The following is a 24,134-nucleotide window of genomic DNA, read 5'->3' on the forward strand; positions in this document are numbered from 1 at the left end:
CCCTCTCGTCCTCAGGACCCGCTGTCTATGACTCAGGAACACATGGGGCCACGTCCGCCATGACAGGAGTCCAGCTTCCTCAGGACCCGCTGGAGGACCCTGGAGGCGCTGTTCAGAGTCACTTTCACCTCAGCAGGACTACTCAGAACGACAAGGTAAGTGAATGGGGAGAATTGAGATAGGGTTAGGGTTTAGGGTGAGCAATAGGTGGTTAAGGTTAGGTTAGATGATATGGATTAGTGATCATGGTTATGCTTACGAGTTACTGGTGAGGGTGAGGGATGGGGTAAGGGTCAAGAGGTAGGAGTTAAAGTAAGGTATTAGGGACTAGGAAATTGACTTAGGGTCTGGATTAGGGTAAAGTTACAGATAGGTTATAGGGTTTAGGTTTAGGGAATAGGGGGAGGGAATACGGTTAGAGTTAGAGTGGGGGATGGGGTTAGAGTTTAGGGTAAGGGGTGAAGGCAGGGTTAGGGTTATGGGTTAGGGTTTGGGCTAGGGGTTTGGGCTAGGTTTAGGGTACGGGTTAGGTGTTAGGGTACGGGTTAAGGATTAGGGTACAGGTTAGGGTTAGGGTTAGGGTACGGGTTAGGGTTAGGGTATGGGTTAGGGTTAGGGTACGGGTTAGGGTACGGGTTAGGGTTAGGGTACGGGTACGGGTTAGGGTATGGGTTAGGGTTAGGATACGGGTTAGGGTATGGGTTAGGGTTAGGGTACGGGTTAGGGTACGGGTTAGGGTTAGGGTACGGGTTAGGGTTAGGGTTAGGGGTTAGGGTTAGGGTTAGGGTTTAGGGTTAGGGTACGGGTTAGGGTTAGGGGTTAGGGTAATTGTATGGTTAGGGTTTAGGGTTAGGGTTAGGGTAGGGTTAGGATTAGGGTTAGGGTTAGGGTAGGGTTAGGGTTTGATTATGGTTAGGGGTTAGGGTTAGGGTTAGGGTTAGTGTACGGGTTAAAACCACATTTTCATTGCCCTTTATGTTGTCTAGGTGTCAAGTGTTATGACATATGACATATTCCAAATGAAAACCTTTCTATGACTTTTATGTGCTTTCCTCTCAGCATTGCTGAAGAGCATCACCTTAAAATGACCAATACCTATTTTTCATAGCTGCCAAACAAACTGCAAACATAATCCTAAAATTGTACTGACTAAATTTTAGGTGCCATAGATGAACTAGCAGAATATAACCTCAAATAAGTGATTGAGAGCAATGCACAGGGTAGCTACAGGCATCTGGGAATTCCGCCCCCGCCCTGCCCAGCAGCACAGTGGGGAGGGAGGCGGGCAGTCAGTGTTTGCCACTTTGGTGACCAGAAGTCACCAACCATGTGGCCGACCCTACTAGTGCCAGCTGCCGCCTCCACCATCCATTCTCCTCCTCCCCTCAAAGGGCTTGCTGAGAAGCCTCATTTTCTGGCCCTCTCACAGCCTCACATGATGAGATGTGGCAACTGTCTTTGGGTAAGGAGATGTGAGCATAGGGTTGCTAGCCTAGGACTTCTGGGAAGTTCTCAAAGAATAAAAATTTAAAAAGTGGCCGACTTTTCTTCACTCCTTTCTCTTTGTTCCTTCCTGTGCCAAATCTGTGATCATCTTGGCAGAGAAGCAAAATAGTAGATTCTGTGGTCTCCGAAGACCTGGGAGCCACCAAGCCAGCCCCAGAGGGCCTAACTCTAGACTCCTTTTACTGAAAGAGTGATAAACTTCTATCTTCTTTAAGCCAATATTGGGCTATTTTCTGTTTTATGCAGACAGTAGTCCAAACCAACGTGGGTGGTCTTCTTATCTAGAGGCAGAGATCATTCTCATTTGAGGCTTGAGGTTGCTTTATGGATTTGGGGAAAAAAAATTTCAATAGGCCTTTTGATCATACAAAATCCAAGGCCCCAAAGGATTCTGGACAGAAGATTTTCAGGTCACTGGAAGGTAAACAGCTCTGCAGAATGATGCAGAGTTGGAACTTCCCTTGAGCAGAGAAAGGGTTAGGACTGTAGAGAAAGGAAAAGGCAGGAGGGTTCGGGTTCCCCTCATTTTGGGAGGGAAACGAGGTATAGGGTAGAGTTTAGGGTCAGGGATTCCCACATGTGTCATCTATTCTCTCAAAGATGTCCCTGCCAGCAGGGGCCAAAGGAGGGTGACAGCCAGTGTAGCACCTCTGCAGGGATGGATCCAGACCAGGGTATCAGTATGCATCAATTTAAAGTGGATTTTTTTTCTCCTTTTCTGCTCAGTAATTTTCTTTGCTCATGTTAAAGCACAGTGAACATCGGTTTTGTTTTGTTTCGTTTGACTTCTCAGCATCCAATCTCCCCCTGATAGCATGAAGATTTCTTCCTTCAGGGGCTGTTTCTCCCCCACTCTCCTCCCTGTGTTTGGGTGGCTCTGACTCCCCATCCCCAACCGCTTCATTCTGGCTCTCAGTCTCCTAGAGCATTCGTCACAGTGATTATTTAAGGGATATGCTAGGAGCCCAAACCAAGTCCAAAGACCCAATGCTGGATGTTTGCTGGGCTTAATGGGAAGGAAAGAATCGCCTTCTTTCTGCTCAACTTGCTAAAGGGCTGGCACGTAAGCCCTGAGATTCTGTGTGTTATGTAACACATGGAGAGAAGAGCAGCATAAAAAATTATAAGAGATTGACAGTAATTGAGCAATAGCCCAAAGCAAGAGGGTAACCTTGGGGGTGGAAATGGGAACTTAGGCTCTGCTCCTTTGGCACTGAACAGTCTCAGAAACCTGAAGAACTCAGGAACGTTCCAGTTACAATAATAAAATCAATATATCATGAATGAAATATGATATCATCAGAAAACTGCTCCCAGGTCCACGTGGAAAGAGCTGAATCAGACAGTTGGCTAGCGTCCTCTACATCTCTCAAAAGCACAATGAGTCAACAAGGCATGGAGGGGAGAGCCTGCGAGAGATCTGAGAGGCTGAATCTGGCGCTGCCTCTCCAAGTCCCAGAGACTGAAGACACACTGAGCAGCCACCTTGACTGTCTGCTTTTAGGACTTCGTATAATGGCACTGAATAGACCCTTACCCTTTCAGTGTCACTCAGCCGAGGCTCTGTGTCAACTCAACACTCTTCCAGCAACACGAAGAAAATTTCACAGGATGCCTGGGTGCCTCCGTCAGCTCAACTTTTAGCTTCAGCTCAGGTCATGATCTCAGGGGCACGAGATTGAGCCCCGTGTTGGCCTCTGGCTCAGCACAGAGTCTGCTGGAGATTCCCTCTCCCACCTCCTCTGCCCCTCCCCCAACTTGTGCACATACTCTCTCTCTTAAATAAATAAATAAATAAACAAATAAATAAATAAATCTTAAAAAAAAAGATGACAATATCACATCTGATGTAGCTTCCCATTAGCACTATTAAGGCTGATGCAGGGCCCTCCCGAGGAGACGAGCAGAGTCCACAGCAAAACCAAAGGAGGACAAATTCAAACTGCTGTTTGAGCCCCTGGGGGGCTCAGCAGTTGAGCATCTGCCTTCAGCTCAGGGCATGACCCTGGGGTCACACTGGGCTCCCCGCAGGGAGCCTGCTTCCCCCTCGGCCTGTGTCTCTGCCTCTCTCTCTCTATGTCGCTCATGAATATGTAAATAAAATAATTTAAAAAAAACCCTTACAGCTGAGAGGCCAAGTCCGAGTCTCAGATCTGGATGGTCCTAAACAGAATCAGAATTTGGGGAAAGGGTATGGAATTGGAAGAGGGGTTTTGGGTGAGGAGGCTACACTTTCTTTCTTTCTTTATTTTTTTTTTTGTGAGGCTACACTTTCTGAGTCATAGACACAGTAATAAAAGATCAAGTTGGGGGCCACCCGGTGTCCCAGTTGGTTGGGCATCAGACTCTTGGTTTGGCCTCAGGTCCTAAGATCGAGCCCCCCATCTGGCACCATGCTCAGTGGGGAGTCTGCTTGAGACTCTCCCTCTCCCTCTGCTCCTCTGTCCGTGTCCCCCAAATAAGTAAATAAATAAATCATTAAAAAATATTAAGTTGGAAATGAACAAAGACATTTTAGTAATTATTCTGATCAGCCTGGGAGGGGCTGCAGCCTAGCCTTTGCTGGCTGGCCTCTGAGGAGTGGAGCTGGTCTAAGTGCAGGGAGCCGGGGGATAGGAACAGGGCCCTTTTTTGGTTCTAATCCTTTACATGCTAGAAGGTTCCCTGCTCACTAGGGGCAAAAGCCATATTCATTAATGTTAAAATGACTATTTTAAAATTTCTTTGTCCTAAAAAGTGCAAACATCCATGAAGAGGATAACACATTAAACTTTACCCCTCATATTTACATTCTTACTGAGAAATTTCTTTTTTTAAGCAAAACTTAAGTGCCCTCTATTTTATTACTTAAAAGAGCTACATTGTTTCTACTAGTAAATGATTTTCTAAAAGTTAATTTTCCTAACTTTGAAAATGAAAAGTCCATGCAAATCAATGAAGGAATCATGCTGGAAATAAATAACATATGTAATTTTTGTGCATAAAAAGCCAAAGCCATTATATTATTAATATGCAAAAATGGATTGTTAATTTCCATACATTTGCCTATATACATATTATTGTTTTCATGACAACGAAGCATATAAACCATAAATTTATAGTTTCCAAACTTATATAAGTCTTAAAGATTATCTACTTCTGGCTTTGGAGTGCCATTTCTTCAGAGGTATTTGTTGGGGAAAGAATAGCAAATAATGATGAGCAGGCCGACTGCCAGGTTTCTTAAGAACTGTTGGCTTGGCCTCGTTTTGGTACTTACATTAAAGACTGTTTATTTAATTTTCTACAGAAGAGGATTTGCATCACTAAACTTGAAATACATACTATGCATCACCTAACTTGGGTAAAAGACCCATCCTGCCAACACACCATAATTAGAAAACAACCATAAAAGCTATGTATAAAGCTATGTATCTGTAAAAAAACATATATTAGTTTTTTACAAATTTAAAGCTTTATTTGCAAAGCATCAGCCCACTCTGTACAGGTGCTATGCCTATCATGAATTCTCACTTAAGCTTATGTCCCTGGTCCTGCTTACTGCTCTCTCTTCCCTTCTCCCGGCTAACTCCACCCCCCTGCTCTGAGCCAGTTAGCCACCTCTGTGTGCCCTTGCACACTTTGTACTTTTTTTTTTTTTTGAGGTGTTATTTATCTATTCATAAGAGACACAGAGAGAGGTAGAGGCACAGGCAGAGGGAGAAGCAGGCTTCATGAGGGGAGCCTGATGTGGGACTCAATCCCGGAATCCTGGGATCACGACTTGAGCTGAAGGTCAGGGCTCAACTGCTGAGCTCCCCAGGGGCCCTCTACCTACTGTTTTAATTAGACAAACTCATATATGTGGGTATTTCCTCCTCACTGTTTTACAAAATAAAGGGAGGATTATAAAATTCCTTGCATTCCCTTTCTTGGTAAAAATACATAGTGGAAGTGTCTCCAAGTCGCTTGAAGGATTGCTCACTCGCTCTGTATAATAGTCTGTGTTGCCTAATCTTCGATGATGTGAATATTCCATTGAGTCAATTATTTCCTTAGTGATGGTCATACACTTTGTTTCCAATTTTTTGTCCCTACAAAAAGTGCTGCAATAAAATAGCACATGTTTTTATGTACTAGTGTCTTTTTTTTTAAATTTTATTTATTTATTTATTCATGAAAGACACAGAGAGAGAGAGGCAGAGACACAGGCAGAGGGAGAAGCAGGCCCCTGCAAGAGCCCAATGTGGATCTCAATCCAGGGTCTCCAGGATCATGCCCTGGGCTGAAGGCAGGCGCTAAACCACTGAGCCACCTGGGCTGCCCTGTACTAGTGTCTTTATTTGCAAGGACCAGCAGGAAAAAGATGATCAAGGCAAAAGGATATATGTTTCTTGTTTTAATAGGTCCTGCCAGATTGCACTGGCTGTGATGTGGACGGAATCCACAGCTCCCAGTGTAGTGTGTGAGTGGGCCCTCCCCTGTCCTCCTGCACTCCCCACTGCTGCCACTAGCCACAGATATTGTTCTTCTCCATGATCCCATCTTCGGAAGAAGTAACTTGTTTTTTTAAATATTCATCTTTGTTAATTGTGTCTCACATGCACACATGAGAAGCTCTGGGTCAGGGTCAGGTTCCTGGGGCCTCCCAGGACATGAGTGTGCCGCCCCCTGCTCCCATTCTGGTCCAGCTGATGTCTCTCTCACCCATGGGGGCTCCTGGGCTGCCCTCATCTCTGCAGATGCACACAGACCTTTCTTTCACCCTAACAGGTGAACTGTACCTAAGCTGGGTGAAGTTTCTTGGGTAGGGTTTTTGTTATTTTGTTTGGAACTGCGTGGGCATTTTATTTTATTCTCTCTAGTTTTAGATTTTTAATGCAAAATATGATGTCAGGCTGATATTTTTCCTTTTTAAGTAAATTCTTCTTTCTTTCCAATAGATTCTAAAATTAGTATTTTGAAAAAAATAAAATAAAATCAGTACTTCGACACTTAGAACTTAGGAATTTTACCAGAACATGCTTGTGTTTAAGTAGGTATATCTGTTGTTGCTTTTAATCAATCTGACTGGAATTCAGTAAGGCCTTTCAATCTCCAGATTCAAATTTTTCTTTAGCTCTGAAAATTTTTCTTCCTTTTTTTTATTCCATTATTGCCTCTCCTCCATCTGTTCCTTTTTCTCCTTCTGGCAATCTTGCATCTCTTGCATCTGTCCTCTGCGTCTTGATTTTTTTCACCATTTCTATTGCTCTTTTTCCTTTGTATTTTGAAATATTTCTTCCATTTTCCACCACTTCCTCAGGTTCCAACATTACCATCTTTTCTTTATTTTTATTTTTTAAAATTTTAATTACTTATTTTAAGTACTTTCTACACCCAATGTGGTGCTCAAACTCATAACTCCAAGATCAAAAGTCAAACACTCTCCCAACAGAGCCAGCCATGTGTCCCATTCTTTAAATTTATCTACTAACCAGTAAAATGAGAAAATAATGCTTAATTTTTTTTCAGATATTCTCTTTCATGCTATTACTGAATCTTATTAAAGTGTGTTACTTTTGGGGGGCACCTGGGTGGCTCAGTCAGCTAGGTGTCTGCCTTCAGCTCAGGTCATGATATCCAGGCCCACATCGGGCTCTCCCTATGTCCCTCCCCCTCACTTGTGCTCTCTCTGTCTCTCTCAAAATAAATGAATAAAATCTTTTTTAAAAAGTCCGTTATTTTTTTGGTAGATGGCTCAAGCTGTCATCTTTCTCCTACAGCAGTTTGCATTTTGTAAGGAGTCATCTGGTTCATTCATTATCTATTGCTGAAAAAAAATCACTTCAAAACGTTGTGTCTGAAAATAACAAGCATGGATCATCTCTGGAGAATTCAAATGGAATAAAAGGGCACCCAAGAAAAGTAAAATCTTTCTGTCCCAGGGATCCAGTTCCATCTACCTATCCACCTACCCAGAGATAAGTATATTTTACTGTTAAAAAGATTTCTAAGTGTAAATAACAAAATTTTTGCCTTTTTGTTTTGATAATTTCAGATTTACAAAAATAGTACCAAAAAAACCCACATACCCTTCACCTAAACTTCTCAAATGTTAGCATTTTGCCACATTTGTTTTATTATTCTTTCTCTCATAAATATATAATTTTCCTCTCTTACTCTCTCATACACACATACACACATACATATCACATGCACACTTTTTTCTGAACAAGTTGAGATTGGATTGCAAATATGCCTATTTATATCTGTGTTTCCTGAAAATAAGATCATTTTCCTTTATAAACATAGTATAATTATAAAAATCAAGAGAGTAACATCAATTTGATATTATTATCTAATCTACAGACCTTATTCAAATGTTACTAACTACTCTACTAATGTCTTTTATAGCAGAAGAAAAATAATAGTTTTCTGCTTCAAGATCCAATCCAAGATCACACATTGCATTTAGTTGTCATGCCTGTTTAGTCTCCTTTAAATTGGAAGAGTTCCTCAGTCTTTGTTTTTCTATAGATAATATTTTTATAAAATCACAAATATAATAATTCTATTTATACTTATGTCCCTTATCTTTTTCCCTTACCAATCTAATGTTACATTTCAGTACATATGTATTATCTCATTCCCTTCACCAACTACACAGTAATGTATCAGTCAGGATGATCTGGATTTCGCCATGATAACAAAAATACCAGAAGTGGCTTAATGCTGCAAATTCTTGTGCATGTGACATCTGTTTGTCCTCCTTATGAAGGCGCAGTGCTCTGGCTGCTTCTGTCTCATGACTCTCCCTCCTGGGATGTGTTTCTACAATTGCTGCACCAGAAGAGCTTGGGGAACTTCACGTGGACTCTTAAAATCCTTTAAAATTTTCAGACGACAAAACAAATCACATCAGCATGCCCACCCTCAAAGGGGCAGAAATATATTCCTTCCACCTACCCAGAAGGAAAAGGAATCAAGAAATACTGGCAAGACTGGTAATATCAACCACATGTGTCATTGACTGGGCATACCATAACTTATTTAAGTAGTTCTTTATTTATGGACATTTATTTTTTTTATTTATTTTTTTAAATTTTTATTTATTTATGATAGTCACACACACAGAGAGAGAGAGGGGGGCAGAGACACAGGCAGAAGGAGAAGCAGGCTCCATGCACCGAGAGCCCGACTTGGGATTCGATCCCGGGTCTCCAGGATCGCGCCCTGGGCCAAAGGCAGGCGCCAAACCGCTGCGCCACCCAGGGATCCCTATTTATGGACATTTAGATTGCTTCTGTTTTTTTTTTTTAATCTTTACACATTTATTTTTGCCACTCACTTGCATATCTACGTATAAATTCCAAGAAATGGAATTGCAAAGCAAAGGGAATGTACATCTAAAGTTTAGGCTGCCATTTTGAGCTTTATGCAAGATGAGTGAACAGTGGGAGCCAGACAACAGAGGCAGAGGCAGGAAAACAAAAGAAAGAAATGGGACAGACAGAGAAAGTAGATTTCAAGACTGACTTTCCAATTTACAAGCCCCTTGAATCTTGACTGTTCGTGTCTATTAAACTGCAGTTTGCATTCAATAAGCTCTTGTTTTTACTTCTGCATGTTTGGGTGGGTTTCTGCTACTTGCCCTAAGTTGCAGCACAATTGGAGGGGACAGAAAGAAGGATGGCATAATCATTGCTCTCAATTCAGTTTCCAACCCAGTAAAGAGCTGAGCACTCAGTCACCAAACCAAAGTTCCCCCGCTGGACCAGTGTTTTGTAAGTTCAGCTGCTTTTAAATTCAGTGTGATGGTTGATAGAAGTGAAGCTTACCTAGATCTGGAATAAGAGCACAGCCAAGGAAAGTCAGGAAAGTCTTGCTTTTAAATTCCCTCTCAGGATACATTCTTCACATTTTTGAAAACCCAGCTCAGGTTCTACTTCATGAAGTGTCATCAGTTGCTACCGGAGCTCACCCTGATCTCCATTTTTCTAAATGCTTGTAACACAAGACAATCAGCCCACATTTGGTTTTATACTGTTCTCTGTCTTAATGCTAGAATGAGCTTTTAAGTTCTTTGAGAAAATATTTTATACCTATTTTGAATTTCCGAAGAACCCTGTGGATAAAACACCTAATAAAGGTGCAGTCACTATTAAGTGACTGCTTCTACCTAAGTCATATAAACCTGACTTAAGTTGAGTGTATTTATAAACCATAAAAAAAATGAAGGACAACTCATCTAAAACCAACATGTGGTTCCCATCTGCCACATTTCCCAAGGAATATGGATTATTGCCTTGGTGATATAACTGCAGCAATTCTGAAAATGGAAAGCAGACACCCGTGGTACCATCCTAGGGACTACAGACCTTTTTCTCATACTTGTATGAACTTACGTGAGCCTACCCACATTCTAGATGTATATTTGTAGATTATGATACTTACTGTCACTAATCACTCTGTAGGTTTATTTATTCTAAAGTATTAGAAGCCTCTTTCCCCCTTTCTTGGACAATCATTCTATAAATGTCGGTGTATATCATTCCCCTGAATTTTTTTGTTACTTTTACCATACTACTACGCATCCATAAATAATATATACCATTGTTAGGGGTACCTGGTTGATTCAGTTGGTAAAGCATGTGATTCTTGATCTTAGGATCATGACTTCAGGCCCCATACTGGGCATAGAGCTTACTTAAAAAAGAAAAGAAATATACAACATTGTTGCCCATGCATGCTTTAAGTTATAAGTGCTGTCATACACTTATTATTCTGCAACTTCCCTTTTTCCTCTTCATAATATATACTTGTTATTTATCTCATGTTAATATGGTAACTTTCAATCACTAAACTATCTAGAATTTCATTTTCACAAACCAATTTTCCTGTTGATGTACATTTAAGTTACTTCCAGTTTTTCCTAGTTTCAAAAAATTGCTGCAGGGAATGTTCTTGTACATATTTACCTATGTACATACACAAGAGCTTGCCTGTGGTATGTACCTAACAAATGGAATTGCTGGAGAAGCATATCAATTTTGATAATGCCCCCATTTGATAAATAGCTCTCCAAAATGGTGGCATTTGGACTCCCACCAACAATAAATGAACAATAAATGAAAGTGCCATTTCCCTCATACTCTTCCTTGATTTGTGTTAATTTGGTCTGTCACAATGCATAGACTTTAATAAAACAAGCCTTGCCCTGACCACTGTATGGTTTTGAGGAACAATATCTTGTGATCCACCAGATGGAAAGCTCTCATTCCTTTGTTATATATCAATTCAATCAAGATTTTCAATTTTATTTCTTTTGGCCAGCTTTATCTATTAATTAAAGGGATGGTAAGATCTTCCCTCTTGATTATGACTTGGTTAAACATCCTTTCATGGTTCTTGATTGCTCTATCATCTGGTAAATTATTCTTTTTTTTTATCAAAGAGTTTTACTTGTAACTCCAAATGATTCTTTTTATCTTAAATTCCATTTGTTTGCTATTAATTCCATTAAATGCTCTTATTCTTTTCTTTTTCATTTATATTTGATTGTTACAATTTTCCTTTTATTTTCAAATTTCTGGATAGTTTTAAGTGTGTTTCTTTTTTTTTTTTTTAAAGATTTTATTTATTTATTCATGATAGTCACAGAGAGAGAGAGAGAGAGGCAGAGACACAGGCAGAGGGAGAAGCAGGCTCCATGCAGGGAGCCCGATGCGGGACTCGATCCGGGGTCTCCAGGATCGCGCCCTGGGCCAAAAGCAGGCGCCAAACCGCTGCGCCACCCAGGGATCCCTTTAAGTGTGTTTCTTATGTATGTATGCAGCAATCTCTACACCCAATGTGGGGCTTAAACTCACGACCTTGATATCAAGAGTTGTGTGTCACATATTCTACTGACTAAGCCAGCCAGGCACCCCTTAAGTGTGTTTCTTGAACTAGATACAGTTTTATTTCTTTGTTTGCTTGCTTGCTTATTAACCAAATGGGATGATTTTTTTTTTGGTAAATGAGTTCTATCCAGGGAACTGAAACAATGATCCTGGTGTATTTCAATTTATTCCACCATCTAATTTGGGTCTTCTCTTTACTACACTTCTCCTTTATTTTTATTCCTTTTCTCTCTTCTTTAGGGCTGACAAACTTTTCTATATTCTCTTTCCTCCTTTGTTGATTTCAAAGCGATGCATTGTTTCTATTTTTTAACAACATATTTAGTTCTACATTTTTCCTACAAAGTCTTAAGTTATTCAACATTTTTTTCTTTCTCCTAAAGAAGACACAAAGTTAACCATGTTTTAACTATTTGTTAAGCACTCTCATATTGTTTTTAAACCTCAAATTATTTTTTATAATAGTTAAGTATGTTTACTTACTTAAATGATCATTTTTAATGTTTTTAAATATTTTATTTTTTCATTCATGAGAGACACAGAGAGAGGCAGAGACACAGGCAGAGGGATAAGCAGGCCCCATGCAGGGAGCCCGATGTGGGACTTGATCCTCAGACCTGAGATCATGCCCTGAGCTGAAGGCAGATGCTCAACTGCTGAGCCACCCAGGCATCCCATAAATGATCTTTTTTTTTTAAATAACATTTTTAAAAAATTTTTATTTATTTATGATAGTCACAGAGAGAGAGAGAGAGAGAGAGAGAGAGAGGCAGAGACACAGGCAGAAGGAGAAGCAGGCCCCATGCACCGGGAGCATGACATGGGATTCGATCCGGGTCTCCAGGATCGCGCCCTGGGCCAAAGGCAGGCGCCGAACCGCTGCGCCACCCAGGGATCCCGATCTTTTTTTTTTTTTTTTTTAAGATTTTATTCATTTATTCATGACACACACACACACACACACACACACACACACACACACACACAGAGGCAGAGTCACAGGCAGAGGGAGAAGCAGGCTCCATGCAGGAAGCCTGACATGGGACTGGATCCCGGGTCTCCAGGATCACCCCCTGGGCTGAAGGCGGCACTAAACCGCTGAGCCACCCGGGCTGCCCAGTGATCATTTTTTAAAAGATATATTTGAGAGACAAAGAGACTGAGATAGAGAAAGAGAGCATGAGCAGAGGGAGAGAATCTCAAGCAGAATCCATGCTGAGTGCAGAGCCAGATGCGGGGATTGATCCCAGGACTCTGAGATCATGACCTGAGCCGAAACCAAGAAAGAGTTAGATGCTTAGCCAACTGAGCTACCCATGTGTTCCTATCTAAATTATCATTATCTGAGCTCACTATTTTTTCTTCCATCTAATTTCTTCCTTCTAGGTTAGCTATTCTTCCTATTGCAGTATACCTTTTAAGAGGACTATGGTTAGTAAGTTCTCTTATTTTTGTATATCTTTTTGCATATTTTGTCTTTCTAAGTATGTATTTTCACCAAGCATTTATGCTACCTTTCCTTTTTTTACACACTTCTAAAACCTTATTTATACAAAAAACTCACTTGTGTTTAAAAGAATTACCAAGAGAGAAAGAAAAACAGGAAAGATAGAGCAAAAGACATGCCCCTTAGTAATATTCAGTGTGGAGGTGGGATTTTGGTTTCTCAAGAATTGAATATTTAGTGTTTTTTATAAACAACAACAACAAAAATAGAGGTCCCCCAGAGCTCATGGCTGTTCTGTTACCCACATCCCACCAAGAAAAAGAGTGCCAGGAAAAAAAGCAGAAGAGAACAAGAGAAATCAAGAAAGGAACCAGGTCCAGATGGTGGCAATTATCCCTGTGCAGTATGTTCTTAGGGTCAAAGAGGAGAAAAGGCTCCTTTTTTGCCAGAAAAGGAGTGGGAAGAAATGGGAAGGGGGAAAGCGTAAAAAAAGGATTTTAATGCACAGGGGAAGGGAAGAGGGGTGGGGAGTTGTGCACTTTTCTCCTACCCCACAGTATCAATATATAAGGAGTTGGGGAAAGAGAAGGATAAAGATTTCCAGTTGTATTGAACACTTTCAATAGAGCTAAGTGTAACTAATAAATTGAGGAGTTTTCCATTATGGAAGTATCTTGCCAACTAAATAAAGAAGTAAAAATTACATTTGAATATCACCATTTTGAATTTTGTAGTGAATTAATGTAGTACTGGCTGCCTCTATCACACAGAGAGATAATTAGCTATTACAGATCTCCTACATGCCGCCTACAAAGAAGCTGGACCCAAAATTATGCCTGATTTTGACCGAGTTCATAAATGCATTACCAGTTAATAGAAAATACAGAACTGGGTAAATTACATGAAAATGCGATCAGCAAAATCCAGATGTGAGAGGCCATACAAGACAAATCAAACAACCCAGTTTCTTCCAGAACTAAGCTCTAAAGGGAAAGGTGGAGGAGAGAGTCAAAGGTGGAGATTTGGAAGAATCTTGAAAGATGTATACTCTTTAAAAATCAAGTTAAATCATAGGGTTTAGAGATGTCTTGGGTAACAATCTATAAAGAAAACAAGCAAATGAAGACCATATAAGTGAAGATGTGGTTACCTTGAGGTGAAAGGGAGTGCATCAGGACTGGGACAGGGTAAATGAAGGAAGTCTGGAGCGCCTGGGGAATGGACCCACTTGGGTTAGAACACAGAGCAAGACCAAGTCCTCAGCTCTCAGGGAGTCTGCATCGTATTGGGAGAGATAAGCCAATAAATGTATAATACCACGACTGTCAGTGATATTAGTGATAAATGCTCAAAAAAAATACAAAGTGATTGAGTCCAAACCTCTAAATAAATGACAACTGAGTTTCACTCCTAACATAAAATATATGGAAAAGATAATTAGTTGATAAAGTCAATAAGCAACATCATTTTTTCCTATGTATGGCCAAGTAAGAGAAAAAAGTAAAGACAAAAGGAAGGAAATGAGAGAAAAAGAAGTAGAATCACAGAAGGCAAGGCTGAAGATAATACACGGGGAGAGAGACACCCACCAAGGGATAAAGGAGCATGCACATCCCAAAGCCAGAATTTCATGGAGTAAAACCCTTTACTACTGCTACAGATTCACGCCTCTGTGTAGAGACGGGGGTATATTCTCTTGGAGCTCCCCTTTCAGATGACCGTAAGTCAAGGTCTGGAGACCCTAGGTTTGCCCTAAAATTTGGTTCCCATGTGGATTCAAACACCCTGGGCTGAAGTGACACTTTATAACCACATTTCTGAGAACATATTTTGTAAGGAAAATAACAGTGAAAGATGAGTATCTGCCACAGAGGAGTACCTGCCGCAGAGGAGTACCTGCCACAGAGGAGTACCTGTCGCAGAGGTGCCTGAGCAAACCCCCGGGTTGGCCAGGAGTGCTGACACGACAGGCCGGGCTTCCCCTTTCCTTGCAGGCAGGCAGGGTCACAAACGGATGCCAGAGGATGCGGAATGTGTGCTTTCTGTTCACCTTGGAAGGTTCATTTATAGCTCATTTCTCCGGATGCAAAAAGGAAGTCAATCTCACCACCTACAACAGTAACAAAAATGGCAACAAAACTATGGTTTTAAATTTCTTCCCCTTGCGGAAACTTCAGTTTGTCCTGTTATTACTGGATTTATTAGAAATAACTATCCAAGTCAATAAAACCACAAAAAGTTATAAGCCCTATCTCATCTAGAACGATGGATCCCAAATGCAGCCACAATTCACTTTAAATATATATAGTTTGTGTATATTACATTATATACAAACTTATATATTATGTAATAATTGTATAATAATATTTTGGCTATATTTTGACTTATAATGATAGAGATTATTGACATTAATTTGTAGACTGAGAGGACAGAAGGTCATCAGAGCAATAATCCACATTTAGCAGTACAATCTCAGCCAAATGCTGTCTCATAAGTTTTCCTGTAATAACTGATTTTTTTCTTTGTAACAAAAATGGATTTTATCTTAGTTATAAAAGTAATATTAAAAAGTAACACATTGAAATAATGGACTAATAAACGTTTAAAAAATGCTGCGAGGGATGCCTGACTGGCTCCGTCAGTGGAGTGTGCAACTCTTGATTTCTGGGTTATGAGTTTGAGGCCCACATTGGAGCAGAGATAACTTAAAAATAAAATCTTTCAAAAAAAAAAAAAAAAAAAGAAAGAGGGGCATCTGGGTGGCTCAGTCAGTTAAGCATCTGCCTTCAGCTCAGGTCATGATCTCAGGGCCCTGGGACTGAGCCCCTCTTTGGGCTCCCTGTTCAGTGGGGAGTCTGCTTCTCCCTCTCCCTCTGCTGCTCCCCTCACTCGTGTGCATGCATGTACTCTCTCTCGCTAATAAATAAATAAATAAATTTTTTAACAGATGCTTCAGAAAACAAAGTAATACAAACTCCTTATTTTTAAAATTTAAACACTAGAGGGGTGCCTGAGTGGCTCATCTGACTCTTGGTTTTGGCTCAGGTCATGATCTCAGGGTTGTGAGATGGAGCCCCCCCAACGGCTTCGTGCTCAGCAGAGTCTGAATTTCAGGTTCTCTCTCCTTCTGCCCCTCCCAGTCATGCTGTTTTTCTTTCTCTCTGAAATAAATAAATAAATAAATATTTAAAAACTTAAACAGTAGAAAAAGTAGGAAAAACTAAAAAAAAACAAAAAAACAAAAAAACAAAGGAGCAAAAAACTATAAATCACTTGTACTCTCAACCAAGAAATCTACATACCTTTGCCTGTACATATGTGCACACATGGGCACACACATACACACACACACACACACACATTTTACAAAAGCAGGATCACTCTAAACATGTTGTTTTATAACCTTATTTCTTACTTAATATACCATAGATATTCCTGATATATTGTACAATGAAAAAGGAAGTGACTGAGTAATATATACGTTCAAGTATGACTCATATTTTCTTTAAGAACTCTGTAAGAAGAGCACACCAACCACTCTTGATCTTAGGGTTGTGAGTTTGAACCCGTGTTGGGTGTAGCAGTTACTTAAAAATAAAATCTTAAAAAAAGGAAAAGAAAAAGACTTTTATAAGATTATATCTAGATATAAATATAAATCTAGATACACTGAAACATGATTTTATTAACACAGGAAGTGATCTGGCAAGGTACAAACTGAATTTTTAACAGCAGGAAATGGGATGAAAGAGTAAATAAAAGAAATATTACATTTTTATTTTATATATGTCTGCATTATCTATTCCAAAAATGCATGTACTATTTCAGAAATTAATAAAGGTACACATCACAAATAGCTTTTCACATTAATTAGAATTATTTGTGTTACCGTTTTTAATTGTTCTATACTATTCTGTGGCATGAAATTAGCATTTAGCCCATTGTCTACTTACGGGCTTTTAAGCTGCTTCCCATCTTCTGGTATTAAAGTGATTTTGATATCCTTATCTGTGCTATCTGCAGTGTTTCATCAGCCCTGGGTATTATCAGTTTTAGTATTTTTTTTAATCCATTAACCAAAAATAGTATCTCGTTATTTTAACTCACAGTTTTAGATTTTAAGTGGGATTAATGTTTCCCGAGCTTGTTGTGTATTTTTCTTATGAATTGTAATATTCGCGTATTTTGTCCACTTTTCTTGAAATTTTCCTATTTTTTTAGATAAACTGCTTACATATAAAGTTATTAACGTTGTCTGTGATATATATACGAAATACTTTTCCAGATATGCCTTTTGGCTTTTAGATTTTTGTTTTGCTTTTTTCTTTTTTTGCCTTTCTTCTTCACTTTTTTTCATGTATTCATATATATATATAATGGTGTCTGTCCCTATGTTGTTTTACTTCTCTGGTTTGTCCATTCTTGTACCAGGATCCATGGTTTCAACTGACGTTATATACCTTCTAAGGCAATCTCTCCTCATACTTTTATTTTTTTGAATGTTACTAGTTATTTTTGCATGCTTATTCTTTGGTGAAATTTGGAAACCTTTTGTCAAATCATAAATGTTGGGATTGTGTTAAACTTATAGGTACATTCGGGGAGAACTAACTTATTTATAATACTGAATATGTCCCAAATCTTTTATGTTCCTCAGTCAAGTTATATAGTTTCCTTCAAATATGTCCATCACTTACCTTTGCCTGTACATATGTAAAATTTTTGCTAATCTATTTTATGTTGTGTGTTAATTAATGCCAATGGGAATTTTTATTTTTGCTTAGCAGTATCACTGACATTTTGTAGGCATTCAACAAACACTTGTTGAATGAGTAAGTGCAAAACAGAATAAACTTTTAAAAGCCATGAAAGCTTTATAGGCTAAGGGAGCAACGTGCCTTAATATCTGAAATAGCTGAGTTTAATTATACTAACACAAAAGAAGCAGCCAACCTGGCTTGCTTAGGGCTCATATTTCAAAGTGACTCGGAGTCCAGGCCTCCCTGTCACTAAACCACACATGGTGCACCTGGGGAGATCACAGGTACTCGGAGGAGGAAGTGGCAGCTATGCTTCTCCATGCCTAGATTTCACCGCTTCGGATTAAGGACTTCCTTTCTCTGGATATGCAAACAATTCTGTGAAAGGTGATAGAACACTACATGCTGAGCCGCAACAGTCTGGGACACCTTTGTATGAATTCCCTATCAGTTGCTTCCCAACTTGCAGCTAACTAGGAAGGGTTTTTGAGAAGAGAATTACAAGAGCAAAGAACAGGGATATTGGACATATGGGGTGTGTAGAGGTAAAAAAAAAAAATAGAGAGAAGGAAGCTAAAGTTTCTGAATTTCTTTGCGCAGGAAATGCATCTTGTTGATCCTTAAGGTACCGCTTCACACAGGACAGTTACCGCGCAGATGTGTGTAAAATGGGTGAGTCAGAGGGTGGACAGCTCTGCTCACTTCACAGCTTTGCCTCTGAGTTGTTCTGCCCAAAGCTGCAGTGTCTGGGCTATTTTGGGGCGCCCCTTGCTCTGCTACTCTGACCTCCTTCCCTCAGAATTACTCATACAGGATGGGATGCCAGATGCTCATTGCTAACAGATGTTTGTTCGCTGCTACAACAAACAAACGCTGACTGCTAACACAGCTTGCATGGACGTAAACCCGTAAGCTGACTACTTATACAGGATAAATGCCTCCGTGTAGAGTGAAGAGATGATGATCATCAGATATTTGGTCAGTCAACAATTAGTTCTCCTTCCCACTCCTCATGGGTCTGATCATTTCAATACTGACCCCACTCGGGAAGTATGAGGAGACCAGAAGACAAGGAATAAACAACAGATCTTTTCCCACTGTTGGTGTTTATGAACTTATTATATAATGTAGAAAACGATGGCTCAACCCCGGAGTCACCAGTCCCCCAGCTCTGGTTGGATCTGAGGAAACGGGAGGAAAGCTGACGGAGCAGGAGAGCATCTGCTGCTAGCACAGGAGAGGATGCCGGGTAGAAAGCGAAGAAATGGGATCATGTGATAGCCAAATTGAGACTTTTCTTATTGATAACAATTTTCTCTTTGGTGATGAAAAAAATACATTGTGTTAAGATGCTAAAGTTTATTTCAAATCCTCAGTGATGGACACCAGATGTTGCTATGGCAATTATCTCCTGTGAGATTCACAAAGCTTGGGCCTTGTCTATCTTGGTTCGCATGAACCTTCAGCGCTCACCAGATAGTGGGTACTCTGTAAATAGCTGTTGAATGGATGATTCATTATTATTATTCATTATCCTTCTGAAAATGAGTAGAAAACCTTCAACAAATTAAATTTAAATAATTGAGAAAGGACTTCGAGGGTGGAGGAGTATATTCTGGGATCTATTTTATGCCTGACAAAAAGAGTGCTGACCATTCCTTGGTCTCAAACTAGGTCACCCAGAAAAATCTACCCAAGTCCAGTTCTCTGTTGAAAGGTCTTAACCTGGGGCTGTCTACACCGAGTAATTATTCATATAACTTTTACTGGCAAAATCCTAAGATAGATGCTTAACTCTCCACTTTCGTCTGTCAATGTAGGTGCAATCCAAGGCAAGGGAATGGAAGTCATGCTAAACAAATTGATGCAGGTTTTCAGTCTAAGCTGACTTTTTTCCCTTTATTCTCCTGTGAATTAATATGAGTTAGAGAAAGTGATTTGAAGTAACTCTATAAAATAATTTGTTTTTAAAAGATTACTCTGAAATTGAGCTATTATTATCTTTCCGTCAATTAAGATTAACTGCCTATCCTTCACTTAATTTTGCACTCAAATCTTTTGTGGCTTATTTAGGACATCTGCATCTAGTCCAAATTGTGGCATTGTTTCACATCAAATAGAAGTTGTGAACCTAATATGAAGCAAACTAAGTGTAAAGGTCCTCCTGCACGTTAAAGACACAACGTGTGAGTAATCACATCCCCAGAGAATCCAGCAACAGAAACGCCTCCTTTAATCCATTTCATATGCCACTGTGTGGAGCTAGAAACATACCAAATATACACGTGATATAGATTTTGGTATTGTGTTCAACATAAATTTAGTTTTTATTTACAAAATCAGAAGTTACAGTTCTAATGATTGATGTTTTCAAGTTCCAGCTGTTTCCATAAGAACAATCATTAAAAATATCAACATTTTCAGTAAATTTGATAAAGCTGGCTACAATTACACACACAACAGTTGGTGCTTTTTGGAGATAGTTTACATCATGATCTCTTAAACTAATAATTTCTCACTTTCAGCAGTTTTTGTTATGGTGGCCAAAAGGTAGAGTTGTTACAAGCAAAGGTGTGAAAAAAAAAATCAAGCTGCCCCCCACTCCAAAACCATATTCCAAAGCCTCCAATACAACTTTGTTATTAATCTACAACAGCAATGATTTTATTTTATTTTATTTATTTTATTTTTTATTTTTAAATGAAAGGATGCCTGCTTTTTTTATTTTTTATTTATTTATGATAGTTACAGAGAGAGAGAGAGGGAGGCAGAGACACAGGCAGAGGGAGAAGCAGTCTCCATGCACCGGGAGCCCGATGTGGGATTCGATCCCGGGTCTCCGGGATCACGCCCTGGGCCAAAGGCAGGCGCCAAACCGCTGCGCCACCCAGGGATCCCCAGCAATGATTTTAAATAGAATGTTCTGGATAATAAGCTAAAGGCCACATGGTCAAGTCATTCCCACCTAATTGTACTGCCCTGCTCATAATAAAGCAAAAGTTACTTATGTATTCAAAGGAAGAAGCATGTCCTTGAGTCAACATAGAATGATCGATGTCTAAGAGCTGGAAGATGTTGAACCAGAACTCATCCAAAAAAAGCTGAAAGGCAGAGACCAAGGAGAAGGAGGGAGCATTTGGAGACTACTCAGTGGTAAAGGGCTGCATAAATCAGCTTGCTACATGTCAGAGACCAGCTGGACTTGACCTGACACACACTGTAGGGTCAGTTCCTTGCTCCTATCGGTGCAGGACTGGAGGGTCCATTTCCCTTGGCCACTTATTAGTCAAAGGGTCCTAGACAAAACTAGGAAATTAGAAATTTTGTTGTACTACCGTGTGCCTTGGGAAAGCCTACGCCTTTAATTCTCAAGCACCTGGTGCCTCCACCTCATTAAAATGTGTTCTCAGATTCTTCACACACACAAATTGCTTAACACAAAATAGATGCTCAGGATAATTTTTCGTTTTCCTCCTCCTTTGCCACAAATTACTGATGAAAATGTGCTTTTATTTCTTCTATTTTTATTTTCACAGATACCAAATCCTGGAATCCACAGAATGAGACAAGAGGGAGGAATTTTAAGCAATTTTTAACTCTTGAGACTGTCTGCTTCGTTTGTATATGGGTCTTCTGGGATAGCTCACACCTCAGCATACTCCATGAGGCCAGGCAATCTTCAGAGTGCTTTACATGGAATATGTCGTTTCCCCCACAACCCTATGAGGTAATATATTAGTCCATTTGGGCAGCTATGACAAAAACAGACTGGGTGACTTAATATTTATTTCTCACAGTTCTGGAGGCTGGGATATTCAGGATTAAGATACCAGCAGATTCGGGAGCTGGTGAGAGCTCACGTCCTGGTTTATAGACAGCCACCTTCTCTGTGTCCATACAGGGTGGGAGGGGTGAGGAAGCAATCTGGGGTCCCTTCTAAAAGGGCACTACTTTCATCATGAGGGCTCCACTCTCATGACCTAGTCACTCCCTAAAGGCCCCGCCTCCAAGTGTGGTCGACTTTCGGGTTAGGTTCAACATGTGAATTTGGGGACGACACACACAGTGAACCGATAGCAGGGAGTTACTAATGTTAGCTTCATTTTATAGGCTGAGGAAAGTGGGGTTTGGAAGTTGAGAACTTTCCTAAAATGACACAGTGAGTAAGAAATGGAGCCAGGACATCTGCTGTGGGGCCCATGCTTAGCCTGTGCCATGTCCTGAGTGGGCTCTCACTGTGAGGGAAAGGACTACCAGTTGATTAATCTCAACATGTTCAGTTTTTTCAGGGACCCTGATGCTGGTTTATGGATCCCCCATCTAAGGCTGGTGTGATAGACAAAATAATGACCTCCCGAAGATATCTATACCCAAGAATCCAGAATTTGTAAGTTTGTCCTCTTACATGGCAAAAGGAACTTTGCAGATGTCATTAAAGCTATGGACCTTAAAATTGGGAGATTATTTTGGATTATCTGGGTGGGCTCAATTTAATCACATGAGACCTTAAAAACGGAAGTGGAAGTCAGACACTGGGGCAGAGAGATGAGACCAAAGAAAAAAGGAAGAGAAATTTCAAGTATGATAGGGATTCAACCCACTGCTGCTGGCTTTGAAGATGAGGAAGGAAATGGGGACCTTAGTCCTACCCCCACAGGGACCAGAGTTCTGCTAACAACCACAAATAACCAAAAAAACAAAACAAAACAAAACAAAACAAAACAAAAAAACCACCCACACCCTGATCTCCTCCTGAGCCTCTAAAAAGGAATGCAACCCTGCTGATGATAACTTGATTTAGTCCAGTGAGACTTGTGTCAGATGTCTGATGTCGAGGACTGCAAGATAATAAACATTTGCCGTTTTAAGTCACCAAGCTTGTGGTAATTTGTTGCAACAGCAATAGGAAATTAATAGCTGGTTAGTTCCTTTATTCAAGTTAACTAAATTCCCCTAATGCCTAGACAAGAAAGGAAATGCACAAAATTGTGTGACTCTAGTCCTTCTCTTACATGGAGAGAAAAGCAAAAATGTATGAGGCGAATCTGGATTGTTCTCTGTGATTTAAACCATATCCCAGGGGCAGTGGACACAATACCACCCTAGTACGGGTCTAAAAGCCATTGTTTGTCCAGAACTGGATTAACTGGTGCCAAACCTAGAGACATCATCTCTCAGGGACTTATTTTCTATCTGTCTTCTGAGCAGGTGCCATTAGAGGAGTGAAAGGGTGAATCAGAGCGCACTTTTATATATGATGAAAGATTTTGGATTTATGTGCAATAGTAATGACATATGGCATTTGATTTTAGAATAGAAATACTTTGCTAAAGAAAAGAATATTCCTAGGTTGATTTATTTGCAATTATGAGCAGTAATTATCTAAAATTCAGCTTCCTGTTTGATCAATGGTAATAAAATGCTTTGTTTACATTTTTAGCAGAAAAGGTTTAAGAATAAGACAAAAGAGGGGCACCTGGGTGGCTGAGTGGTTAAGCGTCTGCCTTCGGCTCAGGGTGTGACCCCGGGGTCCTGGGGTCGAGTCCCACATCGGGCTCCTTGCAGGGAGCCTGCTTCTCCCTCTGCCTATGTCTCTGCCTCTTTCTGTGTGTCTCTCATGAATAAATAAAGTCTTATTTAAAAAAAGAGATTAAGAAAAATGAAAAAACAAAACATAACTCAAATGCATTCAGTGAAACCCTGTAATGTTCATGTATTATTTCCTTGAACTCTCTTGCCTAAGTTGCACCCAGGCTGCATTGCCCTCCCGTTGCCTGGCAAGTCAGTGTCTCGGGTTTTGTTCACTTTGTCTCTCCCTTCTTTGCATCACACCTCCCGCCATCCTCTGGCAGCATGAGGGGCTGTGCCACCAGGGCTGTGTCTGCAGGGCCTGGGGGTCCCCTGACTGGGAAGCGGCTGCCTCATTGGTGCCAGGCTCCGACAAAAGCCAGGGCCGCCGCCACGTGGGTTCGTTGGGGGGGTTAATAGAGAGAGTACCTAGGAGGGTATGCATGTCTTCTTCCTGACATATGTGACAGAATCATGACTTCAGACAGTTCCGAAACTTTAACCCAAAGAGACAGGTTATGGAGAGAGCACAGATCCTCGGCAGAGTTTTCTTCTGGAGCCCGTGAACAGTACAGTAATAACATTTGCATCATCCCGGGTCAGTTGGGCTTCCGCCCTAGGAACTGCCGAAGTCAACCTGCTTCGGGCCAGCCTTGTCGGCAGCCTTCCCGGCAATGACCTGGTTGTCCGGTTCTGGGTCTGCCGCCAGGATACACCGTGTAGATGCAGGTGAGTGAATAGCCTGAGACGTAGGGCCAAGTTCTCATCTTCTGCATCACTTTCTCATCATGCAAGGGTCTACGCTTTGTAGACATGACTGGATGACCTAAAGGGCTCACACTCCCCACACTGATTGTATTTCTTAAAAGTAAGAATTATGTAATATTCTTCTATCTCAATTTTAGTATCTAGCTGTGCTTTTTTTGTTTCTTAAATTACCTAAGTCTGATTTTGCATTAAACACTCTTCTGAAAATCTTGCAAGTTGTGA

General features: G+C 40.4%; 1 long non-coding RNA gene across 6 annotated transcripts; it reads left to right on the forward strand.

Moving 5' to 3' along the window:
* On the forward strand, positions 1–24,123 carry LOC119870962. 6 transcript variants are annotated; one of them, XR_005356477.1, is made up of 7 exons: positions 1–155; positions 7,251–8,471; positions 9,125–9,251; positions 18,177–18,248; positions 19,650–19,762; positions 21,113–21,303; positions 21,857–24,123. It is a non-coding gene; the product is annotated as an uncharacterized LOC119870962 (long non-coding RNA). The 6 variants fall into 6 exon arrangements; XR_005356478.1 differs by lacking the exon at positions 9,125–9,251 and adding an exon at positions 20,595–20,729; XR_005356476.1 differs by lacking the exon at positions 19,650–19,762.
* The last annotated feature ends 11 nt before the right edge of the window (positions 24,124–24,134 follow it).

The sequence above is a fragment of the Canis lupus genome, chromosome 3, assembly GCF_011100685.1.
Source record: "Canis lupus familiaris isolate Mischka breed German Shepherd chromosome 3, alternate assembly UU_Cfam_GSD_1.0, whole genome shotgun sequence".
Taxonomy (NCBI): domain Eukaryota; kingdom Metazoa; phylum Chordata; class Mammalia; order Carnivora; family Canidae; genus Canis; species Canis lupus.